At 31.3% G+C, this 21,542-nt stretch overlaps 1 pseudogene; it reads left to right on the top strand.

Moving 5' to 3' along the window:
- The window catches only part of LOC108485186 (MLO-like protein 12), a 64,196-nt pseudogene that overhangs the window by 15,880 nt on the left and 26,774 nt on the right, over positions 1-21,542 (top strand).

The following is a 21,542-nucleotide window of genomic DNA, read 5'->3' as shown; positions in this document are numbered from 1 at the left end:
ATAATTAACTCTTCCATTAGAAACCCGTTTTTTGGCAACTGATCTCTAGTCAACACCTTCCTAATACGATCCCTATAATGCATGATGAGAAAATAAGGCAAAGACAAAGAACCTTGATAGTAATTACATAAAGGCAGAAAAACATGGAAAATAAATCAAACTATCCAAATCTAATTTATTAAACAGACCCAATTCCCTTGTATAGAAAGTGAAAATGTAAAAGGTAAGAGGCGCTCCTCCCGTGCACTTATTTTGGTGACTACTAAACGGACGGAAGTTCGGCATAGCTCTAGTTAGGTGGCTCGTACGGTTCACTATATGCGGTTTTGGTTCTAGATAGGTACTCGAATTGTCCGTACTGTCATCTACTAAGATTAGTACGAAGCCTCGATCGTAGCCCATCACAGGCTCACGAGTTCAATTTGAGGGATTACATTTACTTATGCCTATGCGGAGGGACAAGTTAACTCACGAAAGCATAAGTCATATGTAACCCGAAAGTATTCACTAGCCTGTGCGGAGGGACGAGTTAACTCACGAAGGCATAGTGTTTACTTTCACTTAAATGGACGGAGCCCGGGTATAGAGCTCATGTTATACAAAGATGCACGTGCACGGTGTGTGGGGAGAAACTCACAAAACTTTACGTTTTATTTAAAAACTAAACCAAAACTAAAACTATAAAAATTTAAAGCTGATAAAACAACCGGATACAACAAGTTAGAAGAATATATACAACACGATGCAAATGCATGATTTTTCAAAAACACAATTTTGGGATCACGACTAAATATTAATTTGAACAAAGAATTTTGGAAATTTTGACAACACGCGTTTAATTCGACTTGACTCTCAAAAATGCATCCCCAGTGGAGTCGCCAGCTGTAGAGACGTAAAAATTTTTAGCTTGGTCGCTAATTGTGGCGATTTAGTGAAAACTTGAAAAAATCGAGGTTCGATTTTTATAACAAAAAGGGAGTCGCCACCGATCCTTTTTCTTAGGTTGATTGGGCACCTAATAAGTCCATTTTTTGAAATATTTTTGAATACAAAAGAAAACTGGGCTTAGGTCTACGTTAAAATCAGAGAAAAATTAGGGTTCGGGAGTCGGTTACGCACAAGGAAGGTATTAGCACCCTCGTGACGCCCAAAATCGGTATCTTGTAAAACACTCGTTGTCTTGATTTTCAAAAATACGAGTTCAATGTAAGATTTAATAGTGATCCGATTGAAACACAAGAATTTTCAATTTTTTTTTTATTTTTGAGAAGGATATATCGTTTTAACACGAGTCGATTGATGTTCACCCAACATAGCGATGAAATCGACGACTTAGTGTTAAACCGATATGTTGCCTCATGTATTGAAATTAATTAGAAAACAAGAATAAGATTTTTGAAATAATGCAAAGCAAATTAATATGAAATAAAAATAAATAATAGAAAGAGTTAGAAACATATTGAAGCAAATATAAGGGTGACGATAATATTAAAAATGATAAAGATATATGCGATATTAAGCGTAATACTAGAATTAAACATGAAATGGAAACAATGAATGTATATACATAATAATGATATTAAGAGTATGTACGTAAAATATATATATAAATAGTAATAGTGTTAGAAATATACCATATATAGTGTTTGAAGTATATACCTAAGATAGTAAAAATATAACTAGTAATGTTAAAATATATGCATAATATATAAAATGCATAATGTTAAAATATTTACATAATATATACATACATAATAATAATGTTGAAAACACCTATTAATAATGTCGCATAAATATGTACTTTTATATATATTAAATATATATACATATACTAATATTAATAATAATAATAAGGATAATATAAAAATACATACATGAAATAGTATAAAAAATATATATGCAACTAATAATATAAATATATATATATGAAATAACAATAAAATATATGAATAGTATGATACTTACAAATACATACATAATATAATTAAAAATATATATATAATACAATAAAATATATGAATAATATAGTATAAAAAATACATGATATATGAAAAAATATAATATTTTTAAAAACCTAAATAAGAGTATTAAAATAAAAAATAAAAAATAATGAAGAAATGAGTAAAATAATATACATAATAATATAATGAGAAAATAATATTTTTATAATAAGTACTTAAAAATATCTATACGCATATATGTATAATAATGATAAAAAATAAAAATAATAGTGAAAGTAAATGATATAATAATAAATATAATAATAAATACATATGTACATAATAATAATAAAAGAGACATTTTAAAATAAATATACATATATATATATATCTAAATATGATATAATAATAATAATATAATAATATTATTAGAATAAAGTAATTAAAATAATACTATATTTAAAAATGTATATACATTCATATATAATAAAACATACACTAAGATTAATAATAATAACCATACTAGAAATAATGATGAAATATAAAAAGTAAATATAATACAATAGTAATATTAAAATAAAGTAATTAAGATAATACTATATATATATATATATACATACATATATAAAACATACACTAATATTATATATAATAATAATACTAGAAATAATAATAACTAGAAATAATAATACATTAAAATAATAATATTTAATAACCGAATATTAATAATAACAATAATAATAATAGAAATAATAGTATTAATAATATTAGGAATGATAAAAACGAAAATAAAATAAATAAATAAATAAAATGAAAAAATACTAAAATTGAATTAAAATCAAAATTTTAGGGCGAATTTGAAAGGAAATAAAGGAAGAAGGGTCGAATTGCACATGCGCTGAAAATATCAGGGGGTGAAAGAGCAAATTCCCCAGGCATTTAAAACACTCAGCATTGAACAGGGTTAAATTGTGAAACGCTACAAACTTTAGGGTCAATTTATAAATAAATACAAACTAAATTGTAGAACACCTTAAAAGCGGAAGGGTCATTCGCGGAATTAGACCTTTCTGCAAAAACACGCGGATCCTAGCCCTAACGGGTCGGGTAATCGGGTTAAAGGGCTTAAACGACGTCGTTTTGGGGCTTAAGTACAGCCCCCAAAACAACGTCGTTTTGGAGGGTTATAAATAGGCCTATTTTCAGAAAAAAAAATTCATTTGTGAAGGGAGAAAAGTAAAAAAAAAAAGAGAGAAGAAGGGAGAGGAAGAGAGAGGTGGGACAGGGGAAAGGAGAGAGGGGGGCTACCGGCCACCGGTGGGTCACCGGACCACCGTGCGTCGCCGGCGCCGGCCACCGCACGCGGTCTCCGGAAGTTCAAAAGGTAAATTTTTTTTTGAAATTTTTTTATGTTAATATGTTCTAATATATATATATATAGGTGAAAAAAAGGTCTGAAAATAAAATTAAAAATAGAAAAAACAATCACCTTAATGTTTGATGCTTGTGTTTGGTTACTGGATTGATACTATTCTTGTGTTTTCCTTATATATTTTTTTTGAATCTGCTTGTATATTAGAATATCCTTGGTATTGATACAAAATTCAACCCCTTTTTTTTACAGCATCTCATTCGGGTTTTATAACCCTTTTACAACTGTTTTTTATATTGCTTCTATCTTGTCTGATTGCAAGGAATGGGCAAATGATGGAGGTGACCGGTGGTGCAGGGAGTGGTGCTGTCAGAGGGCAGGTGGGCAAGTGGTTGAGTCGGCCAAATTTAGGGGCTAGGGTTTTGGTTGGGCTAGCTTAGGGTTAGGGTATTGGGTTGTTGGGTTTGATGGTTTTGGGTTTAAATTTATTTGTAATTAGGTTGTGGGTTAAAGTTGGGTTTAGTTAATTAGTTGTGTTGTAAATGGGTTAGGGGTAATAGTTGTAAATGGGTCAATGGATTTGGGTTATTTTGTAAATGGGTTAAATTAGGTTATGGGTTAAGGTTTGTAAAAATGTAACTGGGCCAAAATAGGCCTATAACATTAATTATTTGATTAATTTTATTCATGATATTTTTATGGGAAAATTAAGTCTTTTCAAATATATATTTTGTTGGAGATTATATAATATATGTCATTGTTTTGCATGTACTTTTTACGTACAGTGATTGAAGAAAAAGCATAAACCAGCTCTTTATGAAGCACTCGAGAAGGTTAAAACAGGTAATTAATTAATATTTTTGTTTTTAAATATTTATATTTGATATATAATATGAAATTAAAATTAAAATTAAAATTAAATTAAAATTTAAAAAATATATATATAGGGTTTTTTTACCTATATGGTATTAAAAAAAACTTGAATAATACAATTTTAAATTTATATATGAAAATGGTATGACCAGGGTGGTCATGCCACCGCCAGAGGCGGCACCACCTTGGTCTCTGACACAAAACTGTTAAAAAAAAAGCTGAAACGAAAAAAAAAAGCTGAAACAAAAAAAAGGCTGCATATACCGGTGGTGGGCTTGCCATAGGCCGCACCGATGGTGCCAGTGCCAGTGGCGGCACCGCTGCTCCACTGCCATCGGATGTGACTTTTCAATCACATGGGTTTTGTCTTCTTCTATGTTTGGGACCATATATTATGGTCCCCTAGCTCATTTGGGGAAGAAAGAAGAGAAATGAAATGAGAGAAAAGAAAGAAAGAAGAGAAGAAGAAGGAGCAACCAGATGTGAGGGAAGGGAAGAAAAAAGAAAAAGAAAAAAAAAGAGAAGGAGAAGAAGAGGGAGGGAAGGAAAAAGAAGGAAAAAAAGGGTAATTTTTTTTAAGCAAGTATTTTAGACACTGCACTATTATTATTGTTGATTTGAATTTGATTTAATTTAGATATAATTTATAAATTTATTTTTTGCAAGGTGTTATTTGATTAAAAAGAGATATTAAGGTATGTTTGTATTTATTTTATATTTTTATTCATTCATTCCTAATTTATTTTTAATTTTTATTGAAGTAAAAAAGCTTATGTATGTTATGTGTAAAGAACGTTTTATTATTATTATTTTATGTAACTTATTTGTTAAGTGTGTTTCAGTTGATTAGATATATTTTTATAAAATTCCTTTGGGTTATATTCTGATTATTTTAATTTTTTATTTTTATGTGATGTGGTTTTTATACTATTTTACAAAAATAGTATAAAAAGAAAATATGAAAAAATATCTTAGTGAAAAAATAAAATACGAAAAGAAATAGAATATGAAAAATACAATAAAATACGAAAAATAGTATAAAAATAATATAAAAATGAAATACAAAAATAGTATATTTTAAAAATAAAATCTGAAAATTTTAAAAATATAAACAAAGGGACAAATTTATGGTTATTTAAAAACACTAAAATAATACATTTGAAATATTATGTATTAAAATAAGATAAAAAATAAAATACGAAAATAGTATATTTTAAAAAATAAAATCCAAAAATACAAACAAAGGGACAAAATTAGGGTTATTTAAAAACACTAAAATAATATATTTGAAACATTATATCTTGAAATAAGATAAAAAATAAAATACGAAAATAGTATATTTTAAAAATAAAATCCGAATATTTTAGAAATACAAACAAAGGGACAAAATTAGGGTTATTTAGAAAACACTAAAATAATACATTTGAAACATTGTGTACTAAAATAAGATAAAAAATAAAATACTGAAAATAGTATATTTTAAAAATAAAATCTGAATATTTTAGAAATACAAACAAATGGACAAAATCAGGGTTATTTTAAAAATACTAAAATAATACATTTGAAACATTATGTACTAAAATAAGATAAAAAATAAAATACGAAAATAGTATATTTTAAAAATAAAATCCGAATATTTTAGAAATATAAACAAAGGGACAAAATCAAGGTTATTTTAAAAACACTAAAATAATATATTTGAAACATTATGTACTAAAATAAGATAAAAAATAAAATACTGAAAATAGTATATTTTAAAAATAGAATCAAAACTTTAAAATTTTAGAAATACGAAAATTTTTATTTTCCAATAAATTAAATTAAAATATATTGAACTACATGCGGGTGTATTAAATATATTATATTTAAACCAAAATATTTTACTTATTTTATATATTTTAAATTATAATAAAAATATTTGTATTTGAGTTGGATATATTTATTTTTTAATGTAGTATAGCAAAAATATGTTGTTGAAAAAAGCTGTTTGCTATTTTTTGTAATTAAAAGCAATATATAAATTTTAGTTATTCTAATAAATATTTAAAATCCATCACACATTAAAATTAATAATCGAAATTTATTTTGAAATTGCAGGCATCGCAATGGCTTCATTGATCAAGAAGGATGTTCCTCACATATGTGACACAGTTAATAATATGGTAAAATATTGTTATTTGTTAATCACGGGTTCCATTAAAAAAAGATTTACGTAATTTAAGGAAATATATTATGTTATTATAACTATTTTCTGTAATTTAACACTGTCAGGACTCATACCGCGTATTAAGGGGTCGGATGAATGGTTTAGGATATTCCCCAGATGCATGACTAATGCCCTACTTGGAGCTAGCTGGATTCGAGTCAGCAGCATTGACCCGGACATTCGATTTGCGGTATGATTTAATATCCGCATTGGTCGAGCGTTGGCGACCAGAGACTCACACTTTTCATTTGCCGTGTGGGGAGTGCACTGTCACTCTGGAGGATGTTGCATTGCACTTTGGGCTCCCAATCGACGGGGATGCCGTCACTGGCGTAAGTGCAATAGCTGAGCCGGCTGCACTCTATTATAGCCTACTAGGAGTCTCGCCCGGCGATGTTGATTCTACTTTTTCGGAGTTGAAATTTACATGGCTAAAAGCCAATTTTCAGCATTTATCAGTTAATGCCACTAAAGAAGAGTTTGTGTGCGCAGCTCGAGCGTACATTATGCATATCATAGGGGGTGTACTGATGCCCAATTCCAACAACAACAAGGTTTATCTCCAGTATTTACCTCAGTTAGCTGATTTGCGTAATGTTCGCTCGTATAGTTGGGGTTCCACAGTTCTGGCTATGTTGTACGTAACTTTGTCGGACGACAAAGCCTGATGCCGTAGACATTGGTGGATGCCTTGTATTGTTGCAATCATGGGCTCTTTATCGGATGCCATTCTTGGCATCGGTTAGTCACCAACCATACGTATTTCCACTAGTTAACAGGTGATAAAATTTAACTTTTTAGCAATTGACAATTTCTTTATAATGGTACTATTCTAACAATACTATATTTACTTGAAAATTATTTTCGTAGATGGAGTATTTATCCGGGTATCAGGAGGTCATACACTGTCCCGATATATCATCTACTGATTGAACAACATGCCGAGGAAGTGGTAAACTATTCAAATATTCGTGACATGTAATTGCTTTGTATATCTTATTTAACGGTGTTAAATTTTAACCATGGTATTAATCATGCAGTTTATATGGATGCCATATCGTAGACCAAAAATTGCAGCTATTATACCCTCGTCTGCCTACGTTGATTCTCAATTGTAGTGTACTAACGTACTAATTATCAGTTTCAATGTAGTCTAGTGGTAAGACGGGGATCGAGTACTACGACAGTTTGGTTACATCCAATATATCCCGGATCCGCCAATGCAGGTGGGGGAGGTTCACGGCATCAACAAGAGAGGGAAACATAGACAGTATTTGGGGGTTACGCGCCGGAGATTTGTTGCGGTGTGGGAGAATCGGATGGCTCGAAAACCTCAGATGGATATTTCTTTCGATTTGCGACCATCATTAGAGTACATACAATGGTACTCTAGTATGGGGAAGCCATATTTACTTGGTGGGCAGTCGACTATAATCCCCCCACACGTGTAGTGATCTGGGGCATATGAGTCAGTGGCCGCTATAGAGCTCGATCCACAGCCAGATCCCGAGCTTGAGCCAGAGCCGGAGGCCGAGTCTGAGCAATCGTATTCACATTCGACTAATACTTCTTATCATCCGGATTTCTAGAACAATAACTATTTACCAGGCTCGTCATCGCATTCACATTTGGCCGATACTTCTTATCATTCGGATTTTTCGGGCAATTACTATTTCCCAAGCTAGTCAGGGGGAAAATACCATTACGGGTTTGATATATTTGGGTCGTGCCCACCGCAGCACAGCACTTCTCCCGGCCCATATCCACCGCATTATAGAATTACCCCCGGCCCCTATCCGCTGCAGTACTCCACTCTTATTGGGTTGTATCCACCGCAGCATGGCACTCCTCCCGGCTCAAGTTCATCGATGCCATTCGAGCCATATGATTTTTCTTCTATGTATCAGACACCCTCACCTACGACTGAAGAAGATGTTGGTCGTCGCAATCACCCACAACTTGAACGTCGACCTCCGCAAAAATATACTTCGCAATCATGCGCTGTATATGTATAAAAAAAAGATAAGTTATAGTATTGCCCTAAAACATTAAAACTTATATTGAAAATATAAGGTAATCATTTACCCATTTTCAAAACTTCTCTCTTCCAGTTTGCATTCTTATTATCTCAATGGAAGTTAGCCGCGATATGTCGAATGCAGTAAACGGATCTCCATGGTACACTGGAACGTCTAATGGTAGCAATTAATCTTTTCCCTCTATCGGAGATGATGCAAATATTATAGTTGCTAATAACATACCACCGCAGGTTGGTAAAGAAAAATTCTCATGATTCCATGTTCTCCTTATCTACGATGGCAAATGCTGTTGGGAGCACGTTCCTGTTGCCGTCTTAAGCAACCGCAAGAAGTAAGATTTGTGTATATTTTCCATATAGGCAGGTCTCATCCACTTGCACAAACGGCTTGCAGTGGGGAAATGCGCGCACACATGGATCAAAAGTCCAGAACATCCGATGAAAAATTCTTTTTCCCGACTGTAATTGGTCATCCGGGCCGTAATAAGGTCGTGTCTGTAACTCAATTATAGTCTCCGGAACGTACTCTCACATAGCGGCTATCCATCCCTGTAGCTCGTTATACGACGCATTGAAATCCCCATACAATTGCTCCATTGCCATCTGTTTAGCTATCCACACCTTTTGATATGATACTCGATACTGCAATCGTGCCTGCATTTCAGCTATCAGTACTGAAACTTTAATTGTCGGCATGTCCTTCACCATTGGCATGATACACGTACAGATAGTTTTGGAATCAATTTTTCGATGATCTTCTGATATACGTCTTGATGTGCATGTCTGAGGCCCAACAAATTTACGTATCTCCCACATTTGTGAATTTTGAATAAATGCAACTCGTACCCGCCAATTGCAGCCTTCCGCCAACTTCCAACATTCCCCAATATATAATGCCGTTTTAGACACTGCAACTTTGTAATCCACTGATATATTCATGCTATACCGCTTAATAGCAAAACACACTCTTCTTTACTTTTAAATCTACGCCTCTGAACAACTCCTCGGGTTAGAACTTACGGCCAAATTGAAAGGAAGTATTTCAGGGTACTCCGGGAACTCAGCTACATGCGCCGCGTCGGGGTCTATGAGCGACATATGTGGCCCAGGATTATTGTGTATCACAATGCTTCACATCTGGTTCCCAACCGATGACTCGTTAATGTTTCCATCGTCATTCACGTCTTCATCATCAATATCATTGTATCTATCATCACCAACCACATCAATATCGAGTGTGTTTTTGCTATCGACCTCTTGATCAGTATCACTATCGGGATCAGTATCACTATCGACCTCTTGATCACAAGGATCACTACTATCATAACTATCATCACCAACCACATCAATATTGAGTGTAACATTAAGATCGATATCGATCCCATGTATAGTCGATTCACTATCAACGTACGATATTGGAGCCACCATGCACGATTCTTGAGCTCCGTGTTCTTCATCATATGCATTGAGATCATCATTTTGCTCCATACTGGCTAACTCAGCAAATAAGTGAATCGATGCATTTTTGTTACTCCCATTCCCACAGTAAAGAGCGATCATTGTCTCCACGTCTTCTTCATCTACAAGTTCCATTTCGGTGAATTTGATGGGATCTGTCGAAATTGGAAACTTGTAAAAAAGTTTCGAGATCCTTCTCCCACAACATCTAACAATTTTTGCGTTAATTATTCCCTTCATATCATCCAACGAGACATTTCTATTAAATCTCATTGCTATTTGTTGCCGACATTCAAATATGCATCCAACAGTTGTTGTCAAGATGATTCCATATAAATAAACGCATACGAAAAACTGATTATCCATCTTCAATACTCAATCTGTTAAAAAATAAACAAAATTTCTCAAAACAATTTTGAATAGCAAATAAATTACTTAAATAAAAAATTAATTAATCAATATGCAATTTTAAATATATTAAAATAAAACATAACATTCACAATAAGCACATAATTAATCTAAATACAAAACTTACTAAACAATCACAATAAACAAAATAACTTTTAAAACAAAACATAAAAATAACACTAAACAAACTATATTAATACTAACAAAATAATTTTTTCTTATCGTAATCTGTTCTATTTAAAAAAGAAAAAAAAAGATAGATATTATTTCTTCTCTTCTTTCTCCCTCTCTTCTCTTCTGTAATCTTTTTTTTATTGAAATTTTTTTCCTTCTTTCTTTTTTTCTTTTCTTCTCTCTCCATCTCTTCTTCTGCAAGTTTTTTTTCACTGCTGTGTGCTTCGTTTTAACACTGAGGGGTTTAAATAGGGGATTGGGGTGTCGGTGCCGCCTTTGCCACGTCATCAACTGGTGTCGCCTCTGGCAGAGGCAAGACTAGTGCCACTTCTGATAGAGGCAAGACCAGTATTTTATTATTTTTTTCAATTTTTTTTCAGATTTAATTTTTTTTTTACTTTTTTCAACTATTTTCAACTGTTTCTGTCAGGTGGCAGGGTGGTCACGCCTCTGCCATAGGCGGCACCACCCTACCCATACCGTTTTTGTCAATAACTTGGCCTTAGTACTATTTTAGTATTTTTATTATTATTTTATACCATATAGGTAAAAAAACCCATATATATATATATATATATGATAATATGAACACTTTTGTATTTGTGTATTGCAGAGCTGATGCTGATGGGATTTATATCATTCCTGCTAACAGTACTTAAAGACCGTATAGCTGACATTTGTATATCAGAAACAGTATCGGACACGTGGCATCCTTGTGATAAGAATTCTAAGGCTAAATACCCTTCTAAAGAAACAGACAAATACCGAAAAAGGTATGCCCTTTTATTTCTTAATTTTTTCAATTACTCCCATCTTATTTAAAATTAACACGTATTAATTTTAGACATTGAAATTATTAAAATTAGATTTAGATAATAATTTTAAAAATTAAAAATTAAAATAAACGAATTTAAAATTTCTTTTTGAATTTATTTCTTATTATTTTTAACTAAATTTGGCTTGAACTTTTTAGAAAAAGTTCAATTTAATCATCGTCCTTTAGAAAAAGGATTTTTTAATAAAATATTCATTAAAATGTTAAAATTTTAAATATAACAATCCATATGGCAATCCACGCATGCTTCATGCTTTTTATTTATTTATAATTTATTTATAATTTTGTTTGAGTTTTGATTTTTTATATGAATTTTTTCATATTTTAAAATTGTTTATTTACGTAACATATAAAACAAATAGTTTTATGTTTGCACGTTGCACACAGATTGTTAAAGGCGGAGCCATGGGGTTAGTAGAGTCCCTGAGTTCTCTAACATGGAAATTTTTACCTTTAGTCTTTTTATAATTTATAAAATTTTAAATTAATATATAGTAAAACTACGCTTTGCCCCCTCAAAAGAAAATTTTGATTAATCCTTTAAAATCTATAAAATATAGGGTATTAAAATGGTGAAATTATTTTGCTTTCGCAAAAATATACAATTCAATTCCGACCGACCCCCCTCTCAAAAAATTTTTGGCTTCACCCTTTTAGATTGTCATGCGGGTTGGCATGCTAAAATCGTTAAAAATTAATGTTTTAGTCATCATTTTCATCAAAGAAAATCAAATTGACTCTTTTGAAAAGATTAATAATCAAATTTAGCTAAAAAAAAGTGCCAAACGAACATAACATGTAAATATTGAAGGCTAATTTAATTATTATACCATTAAAATTTATAAAAATGAGATTCGAATTTAATTAATTCTGAATTAAAATTTGAAATTTCATGGAGAAGTAGCATTTGTATCGTCATATGGAATCCACCAGCCTCATATATTCATCTTTGTGTTGGCAATCTTTCATATTCTGTATTGCATTATCACCTATGTTTTGGGAAGTTATAAGGTATTTTTAATTATTTACTTTTTAACTATTTCATATAAAATTATTTAACATTATCTTTATCTTACCTACGGATTTTTAAATAAATTTTTTGGACCGCAGATGAAGACATGGAAGACTTGGGAAAATGAAACCAAGACTGCTCAATATTACAATGGTATTTTATCATGAAATTTTCCTTTTTTTTAATTTAACTTGTTATTTCATAAAATTTGAAAGTACTATATAATCAATTTACCATTTTGAAGGTCCAATGCCACTGCCTCCAGACTTATTTATCTACTTAGAAAAGTATTTTTTATTTTAAAATTAAAATTGAATAAAAAATAATTTTATTAATAAATAAAGAGTATTTTTTTCTTGTTTTTGATAATGTAGATCCTGAGAGGTTCAGATTTGCAAGGGACACTTCATTTGGACGTAGACATTTGAACTTTTGGAGTACCTTTATCTGTTTGGATTGTAAGTATAATCAAATTTTTAATTATTTAGTTAAAAAATATTTGAAACTTTTAATAATTAATATTTGAGTTGGAATTTTATTCTTTATTTGCTATCAGGTGTGTTTCTTTAGACAATTCTATGGTTCAGTTACAAAGGTTGATTACTTGACATTAAGACATGGATTTATTATGGTAAGCTAAAGGCTGAGGATTTTGGATTTTAAATTACAATTTGGGATTAATTTTTTGTTGTTACATAACCAAAATATCAACTATAAATGTCCTTGATGATAAAGGTTAATGTCGAAACTATTTTTTTGAAAACGGGAATCGACTTTGTTTGAAAGCGAAGATTAAAACGGGAGTCGCTACCGATCTTTATTAGGTGTGATCGGATCACTTTTGTTTTAATAAAACATTTTAGTTTACTAAAACGGTGTTTTTTGGTCTACGAAACTTGAAAAAACGGGTTCGGGAGTCAGTTATGTGCGAGGAAGGATTAGCACCCTCGTCACGCCCAAAATTGGTACCGAATCGATTAGTTAGTGTCTTAATATCGAAAATTGAAAACTGGGAACAGATTTAAGATACGATCCTTTTTTATTAACATCGATTTTAAAAAACATTTGAATTAGATCAAAACGATTGCTAAAGATTTCCTCGTCTCGAGATATCGGAATATCACATCCCGTAAGTTAGGACACGATCCCATGAACTCCCGAACGCAAGTTTGTCTTTAATTTTAATTAGGATTTCGTGTGTTTTAGAACTCGAAAAGGATATTTGGCTATTTAGAATCAACAAGAAAATCGAAACCCTGTAAGTTAGGGCACAATTCCTCGATGTTCCAAAACGCAAAACATTGCCTTATTTGGAAAATTTTGTTTTTGAACCATAACGAGTACGATATTTAAACGACGTGTATTATTTTTTTGGATTAAAATAAAACGATTTATTGGATAAATGCAACGAGGCTTGATTCATGAGGCGATGATATGAAATATAAATATAGTAATGAGCCTAGAGCAAGGATACATGAACACAACATTATACGAATGAATAACAATAATGCAAAAATATAAAATAAACAAATTAAAATACATGCAATGGCAATAATTACACAACATACATTATTTAAATACTAATCATTAATAATCAAAGAAAAATGAATTAAATAATATAACAATTTAAAAAAAATGATAAAGCAAATTAAAATGAATAAAACATAAAACAAATTTTAAAATGATAAGAAATGAATTTAAAATAAATAATGTGAAAAAGGAAATTTAATATCAACAATGGACAAAACAATTTAAAAATAGAATATATGTGTAAGAAATTTTAAAATAGGTAATATAGGCGAAAGTTTGAAATAAATAATATACGGAAAGAGTTTAAAATGAATTATATGTAAAATAATTTAAGATAAATAATATATATAAATGAGTTTAAAATAAATATTAAGATTAAAAGAAACTTAAAATAGGTAATATACAATACATCTAAGAAATAACTAGTATATATATATATATATATATATATATATATAAAATAGATATAACGATTTGAAATTGATAATATATATAAAATTTTAAAGTAAATAATAAAACAATTTAAAATGAATAATACAAAAGCGAGTTTAAAATAAATGATGTAAAAGAATTTTAAAATCTATATTACACAAAGCAAATTAAAAAAGGATTCATATGAATAATTTTAAAATAGATAATATATATATACATACACAAAAGTATATATAAAACTTAAAGTAAATAATAATAAAACTATTTTAAATAAATAAAAAGAATTTAACATAAGATAACAATTTAAAACAAGTAATAAAACAATTATACATAAAAACAAGTTTAGAAATATATATAAAGCAATTCAAAGTATATAATATATGAAATAATTTAGAATAATGCATCCAAAACAATTTAAAACAGTTCATCATATAAAATTTAAAATAGATAAAATAGTTTAAAATAAATGAAAAAATAAAAATCAAAGAGTCAAAATTTACATGAAAAAGGGTTAGATTGTAAATAAAATGAAACTTTAGGGTCCAAATTTGAATAAAATAAATGCAATATATAGAAAGGACTAAATCAAAATTTAAATAAAATTAAAAGGGGAAATTTGGATAAAAAAAGGGCAGAGGACGGATTTGAAATGCGCTTGAAAATTGAGGGATCGATTGGGAAAATATTCCCAGCCCTTATACGCTGCGTTTCACCCGTCTGCCTCTTCAAATGGTCTGAGGACCAAGTTGAAACAGAGGTAAAATTACGCGGTTAAATTTAAAAATAAAAGGAAAATAAAAAGGATTAAATTAAAAGAATAAAAAATACGGGAGGACTGGGGGCGTAAATAGCCCATTTATTGAAAAAGCGCGGATCCCCTTAGGGGGGTCGGGTCGCGCAGGTTAAAGGCCCAAAACGACGTCGTTTTGGTCTCTGAACCCAATCACCAAAACGGCGCCGTTTGCTTCTTATTACTTAGGTCAATTTTTTTTTTTAAATTCATTTTTAGTGCTCTTTAAAAAAAAACTTTTAAACACCCCCTCCTTTATTTCTTCTCTGCTAGGATTAGAAAACCCATCGTTGCCGCCGTCGTGACCGCCGTACCACCACCGTTCCTGGTGGCTGACGATGCGAGAAGATGGGCTTGTTTAGCCTCGTTTTAGAGCACCTCTAAAGGCCCTACCTCCAAAACTCGAAAATGTCGAAGGGAGGAGACTCCCAGCCCCTTTTGGGCCCTATTTCAGCGAAGGAGAAAGGCTCTCCGATGTCACGGCCGCGGGGTTCAGCTAAGTTTCCTCCTCTTTTTACATTTTTTGTTTAAAACAGATTTACAATAAAATATAAAAAGATAGAAAATAAAAAGGAAAATAAAAGAACAAAAGGAAAACGAGATATGGAAACAAAAATCAACCTTTTGCTTGTTTTTTCTTTTTCGATTGCTTAATGTTCGTAAAACAAAAAATACAAGGATGAAATTGTGGCTTTTAAAGTCGTTTACAAACGATTAAATCCTATTTTTTTGTCGTTTTCTCCATTATTTGCCTCTGTCTTGCGTGTGAACCTTCGTTTTGCAGGTGTTAGAGGCGTAGATGAGCGGTGGTTGGCTCGTGAGGAGGCGAGGTGGCGCACGTGGTGGCTCAACATGCGTGGGGTGAGCGGCGGCTGAAGCTTGAAGAGGCTAGGGTTGCTGAAATGTTTTGTGTAATTGGGCTAGGGTTTAGTTTAGGCTTGTTGGGTCTTAATTGATTGGGTTATTTGGGTTTTAAATTTTGGGCTACACATATGTTGTAAATGGACTTAGAAAATTGGACTTTTTAATTGTTTATTTGGGATTTATTTTGTTTGGGGTCAGGGCCAAAATTGGCTATTACAGTTAATATTTGTGTATTACAATTAGATTTGTTCATGGATCGGGTTATTTGTTAGGTCTGAAGATTCGTTCAAAATTTGGGAGGGTTTGGATAAAAATATTAAGCTCAAAAATATAATATGGGCGGACCTGAAATGGGCTTAGTTAGTCTTTTACAAATATGAGTGAATTTAGACAAGTATAAAATACTTAAACTTGACTCAACCCGACCTATGAGAACCTCTAATTACAATTGTTTAGCTAAGAAAACCACAAAATTTATGAGTTCCTTTGCCTGCTACGTTTTTAGGCACATTTGCCACCTAAAAAGGAAACACAATTCGATTTTCAGAATAACATCGAGAGATCATTAGAAGAAGATTTTAAAGTTGTAGTTGGAATCAGGTTAGTGTACTTTCTAAGTTAAATTCGAGTACAAGTACCAAATATAAATATACGTTGGGTTTGATATATATATATAATGTTGTATGAAATTGCAGTCCACACATATGGTTCATTGTGGTCCTATTCTTGCTTGCCTATACACATGGTAAGGATTTTTAATTTTTTTTTTTAATAATTTCATCATAGATTCTGATTATATCTATCTTTTTTTATATAATGTCTAAAATTACACATAGCCCTTTCTTAACTCATAAATAGGAGGATAATACATTTCAATACACTCAAACCCACGTCTTTATACATTAACAATAATACCCATATCAATCGAGATATAACTCAATCAGCGGGATTTTCATCTTCACTATAAGAAAACAGACATTTAGCAGCGTTTTTAGTGGCGTTTTAATGAAAAACGCTGCAAAAATTATACATTAGCGGCGTTTGAAACAAAACGCCACTAAAAACTGAGCAATAGTGGCGTTTTTATCCAAAACGCCGCTAAAAACTGAGCAATAGTAGCCTTTTTTTCAAAACGCCGCAAAAAATTGAGATATAGTGGCGCTTTTGTTCCAAATGCCACAAAAGGTTGAGCTATAGTGGCGGTTTTGTAAAAGCGCCGCTAATATTTATTATTTTAACTACTCTATTTTGTTATCCCCGAAATGCCTTAGTATTTTTCCAAAATTAGTTCCCCCTCCCCAAAATCAAACTTAATCAACTACTTTTTAATGCATTGATTTTTATTTTGAATCTTATAAAATTTAATCCAACTTAAATATTAAAATTTTACGTCTCAAATTACAAATTCAACTTGAATTCGAGTTTTTACAATCTCAATTGAATCATATTAAATTAGGGACATAACTACGGGGTTGAAAGGATTTCGGCCCCTCTAAAATGAAATTTTTTTCATTTAAACCCTACCATACACAGACTAAATCCTTATAAGGGTCTAATTAAACCCTACATAAACATTAAAACTCTAAACCCTAAAAATAAATTATAAATGGAAAATTATGGGGACTTATACTGTTCCAATATGAAAATGATCATTAGATTGCATTTTCACTTACAACTGAATTTTTGCCCCTAAATGCTAATCCCAAAACCTTAAACTACTTTAAACCCTAAAACGTGAAGCCTAACCCTTAAATCATAAACCCATGACCGCCTAACCCCTAAATCATAACCCATGATCTAAACTATAAACCTTTTAAACCCTAAACTCTAAAGCAATATCCTAAAACCTTAAACTACCTTAAACCCTAAAATATAAAGCCTAACCCCCTAAATCATAACCCATGACCTATAAACCTTTTAAACCTTAAAATTGATCCAAACTCTAAAAACTAAATCCTTAAACCCTTATACACAAAATTATAAACCCTAAATTTGTAAACCCTTAAAATAAATTTCACAAACAATAAAAGAGGAAAAAAAGTGAAATGGCAAAATGATGCATTTCACAAATGGATGACTAATATATCAAAATGTTAATTGATCTCCTTTTCAATTCAACATATATTTCATGTTTACTTTTAGATTTATGAAAAAAATTATTTTGGAATTCATAATTATCTCTCTTAAATTATGGTTAGCAATATTCTAATTTAGTTCTTTGAAATCGAATAACAAGTGTCTTAACAATCATTTTCTTCTGTCATTTTAGTTGTTAGCTTTGGGCATTAAAATTTGGCTATCTAGATTAGGGTATAACGTGAATCAAATTTTAATTAAGTTAAACAATAGTGGCTTTTTTATTAAAAATGCCACTAATATGCATTAAAAAGATATTAGAACGCTACCGTTTAATGCTGTGTAATTAGTGGCGTTTTCTACAAAACGCCGCAAAATGTTAGGCATTTGTGGCATTTTGAATAAAAACGCCACAAATGTGTATCACGAGTCCAAAAAACGACGTCGTATTATCCTTGTTTTTAGTGGCGTTTTTCCAAAACGCCGCAATAGGTCATACATTAGCAGCAAAACGACACAGTTCTATTTTTGTTTTTAGTGGCGCTTTTTACAAACACCACAAAAATGTATTACGAGTTGAAAAAACGACACCGTTTATCCTTGTTATTGGTGGCGCTTTGACAAAAACGCTTTTTATTCTTTGTTTTTAGTGGTGCTTTATATAAAAAGCCGCAAAATTGTATTCAGGTTTCAGTAGACGACGCCGTTTTGGCAATGTTATTAGTGGTGCTTGGTTCCAAACGCCGCAATAAGCTATATATTATCGGCGTTTTATCCGGAAGCGCCACAAATATGAGTTAAATGTTTACAAAACGTCTGTGTTTCGTTATTTGTTTTTAGTGGCGTTTTATTATAAACGCCGCAAATTGATTCAGTTTTACAAAAACATCATCGTTTTTTTTCCATCTAGTATATCCATAACCCTAAACCCAAAATAACTTAGTTTTCCCCTACCCAAATTTCCCCAAATCCCTAACTTTTCCCCTAATCCCTAAATATTTCCCCAAATCAAAATCGAAATATCCTTCTGCTGTTGAAGACTCCGAGTGGATGACCTGCTGCATCGCCGTCTCCTCTACTGCGACCGTCACTTTCGCTCTTCTCTGCCACAACCAATCGGTAACTTTCAGTACTTGTTTTATATCTTTCCCTCTTATTCAATTCCAAAAATCTTGCTTTATAATTTTAGTTTAACGATAAAATTGAATTTTGAACAATAAAAAATGTTTTTGTACTCAAATTGGTGGTCAAAATGGTCACAGTCATCTATTATTAGTTCGATCGATCGAACTGTCAATTTATTTTCAATTAAATAATTTGTTATAATTCTATAAATTTTAAAAATTTATAAAATCTGGTTCAATCATCAACCAATCAAATTTTATCCCAATTCATATGGGTTCTGTAACGCCCCAATTTTCGGGAATTCTGTGAATGTTGGCATAGGTTTAATTATGTTAGTGGGCCTCTAGAAAGCCCAAACTTAAGATAGAAGCCAATAATTTTAGTTAATTTTTGTTCCATAAGAAAAAGGGGGGTGAAATTATGAAATAGGACCTATGTGAAAATGTTTGAAAATGCTATAGGCTAAATTGAAGTGGCCAAATAAATAGGAGTGCAAAATAGGAGGATTTGCATAACAAACCTCCCATTTTACATGAAGTGGCCAGCCATCATGTTGTTGTAGACAAAATGTACACTTGATATCCATAATTTATAGTACAAATTGATACAAATTGATAATAGGTTAGGTAAATGTTCAATGATAATAGGTTAGGTAAATGTTCCATGATAATGGGTTAGGTAAATGTTTTATGATAATGGGTTAGGTAAATGTTTCATGATAAGAATTTCATGTCTTTTGTATTAAAGAATTAAATGGATGAAATATGAAGTTTTATTAAAAGAAAAAGGGGTGAAAAGAACAAAGTTTTGTCCATCTTTGTTCATCATAGCTGAAAGTTAGAGAAGAGAAAGGAGAGGAGAAAGCTCTTGAGTATTTGGTCATTAGGAGGAGGAAAATTGAAGGTAAGTTCTTGGTACCTTGCTTCTATTTTGAGGTTCATGAGTTCTTCTTGATTCTACCTTAACTCTTGAAGTATATTTTGATTTTTAGTTGTGTTGTGAGCATTTGGTCATGAATTAAAATGAAGGAAATGGTTGTTGTTTCATGTTCTTTTGATGAAAAATGGAAGATATGTGAAGTTGAGCCAAACAAATGAGCATGCATGTGCCTTAGATGCTAAAGGGAAAAATCGGCTAACATGTTGTGCTTTAAAATGATGAAATGGAGATTATGCTTAAGTAAAAATCATAGATATGTGATGATTGATTGGTGATATACATGTTTAAATAACATGCATGCAAGATAGGTGTATGAAAGAGTGATTTGGTAATAAATCTGCTTGGGACAACAGCAGTAACGTGACTTTGGAAAATCACCATAAATTGTGGGAGATGAATTAGAAGCTGAATAAATTATGTAATTAAAGCTTATTGAGTCTAGTTTCTAATGAAATAAACAAGAACATATTTTGAATTCTGTACAATAAGAAATTTTATTCGTAATGAAGAGTGGTCAGATTAGTCAAACAGTGAAACATGGGAAACTTTGAGAAAAATCTGGTATTGATTGGCTAAACCAAAAATTCTGAAAATTTTATGGATAGAAGATATATGAGTCTATTTTCAAGGAAAATTAACGGAACTTGATTTGGAGTTTCGTAGCTCCAGTTATAAATGATTTAGTGACTGTTGCTCAGGAAGACAGCTTGCAGTGAAATTATGATTATGTGGTAAACATTGACAAAAATTTGTTAATGAGTTGCTTATTGTTTTCTTATAAGCTTACTATGATCTGTAGGTGTGGTTGGCGAATATTGTAAGGGTTAATCGTAGTTCGTATTTGAATAGTTAGATTAATGTGTTAGTAATCCAATTGTAGGCAGTTAGTGTGTGGATCTCAATCGACATATCGTGCATAAAATGTGTGTAACTAACACCCTCTTTCTTAGTCTGGATCGAAAAAAGTCGAAAAGCGAAAATGCTGAAAAGCGGTATTTTGTAGATTTGCGAGTGTCTGAATGCTCGTGAGGTAAATCGATTAATGTTTTTGGTAAACTGCAAAATTTGATTTGGAAAGTGTATGATTTACGTGCCCTCGATATTTTTGGGCTTAATGGGCCAAAATTGGAATGATGGGCCAACAGCCCAATTCGGTAAGAACCCTCGATGCGTGATTACATTAGTACGTGAAAAGTAGGAATATGATGAAAACCCTAAAATAGATAAATTCTTGAAATACCTTTAAAAGTGAAAAATTTATAGCTTTACCCCTAGGAGATAAATTACCGAAATACCCATAGGGTTAAATTGACCTAAATGCATGTTTGATTGTTGTTATTTATTGCATGCCATGTTGTTATTATCGATGCATGGGATTGGGATATTGACGGAGGAAGTCTTGAAAGTGGCTTGTCCACATCTTGGAGGCTTTGCCTCAATTCTTTGATAATCGAGTGACAAAGGCGCAAG

Source organism: Gossypium arboreum, chromosome 6, assembly GCF_025698485.1.
Source record: "Gossypium arboreum isolate Shixiya-1 chromosome 6, ASM2569848v2, whole genome shotgun sequence".
Lineage (NCBI taxonomy): Eukaryota > Viridiplantae > Streptophyta > Magnoliopsida > Malvales > Malvaceae > Gossypium > Gossypium arboreum.
This window is presented reverse-complemented; position numbering and strand designations above follow the sequence as displayed.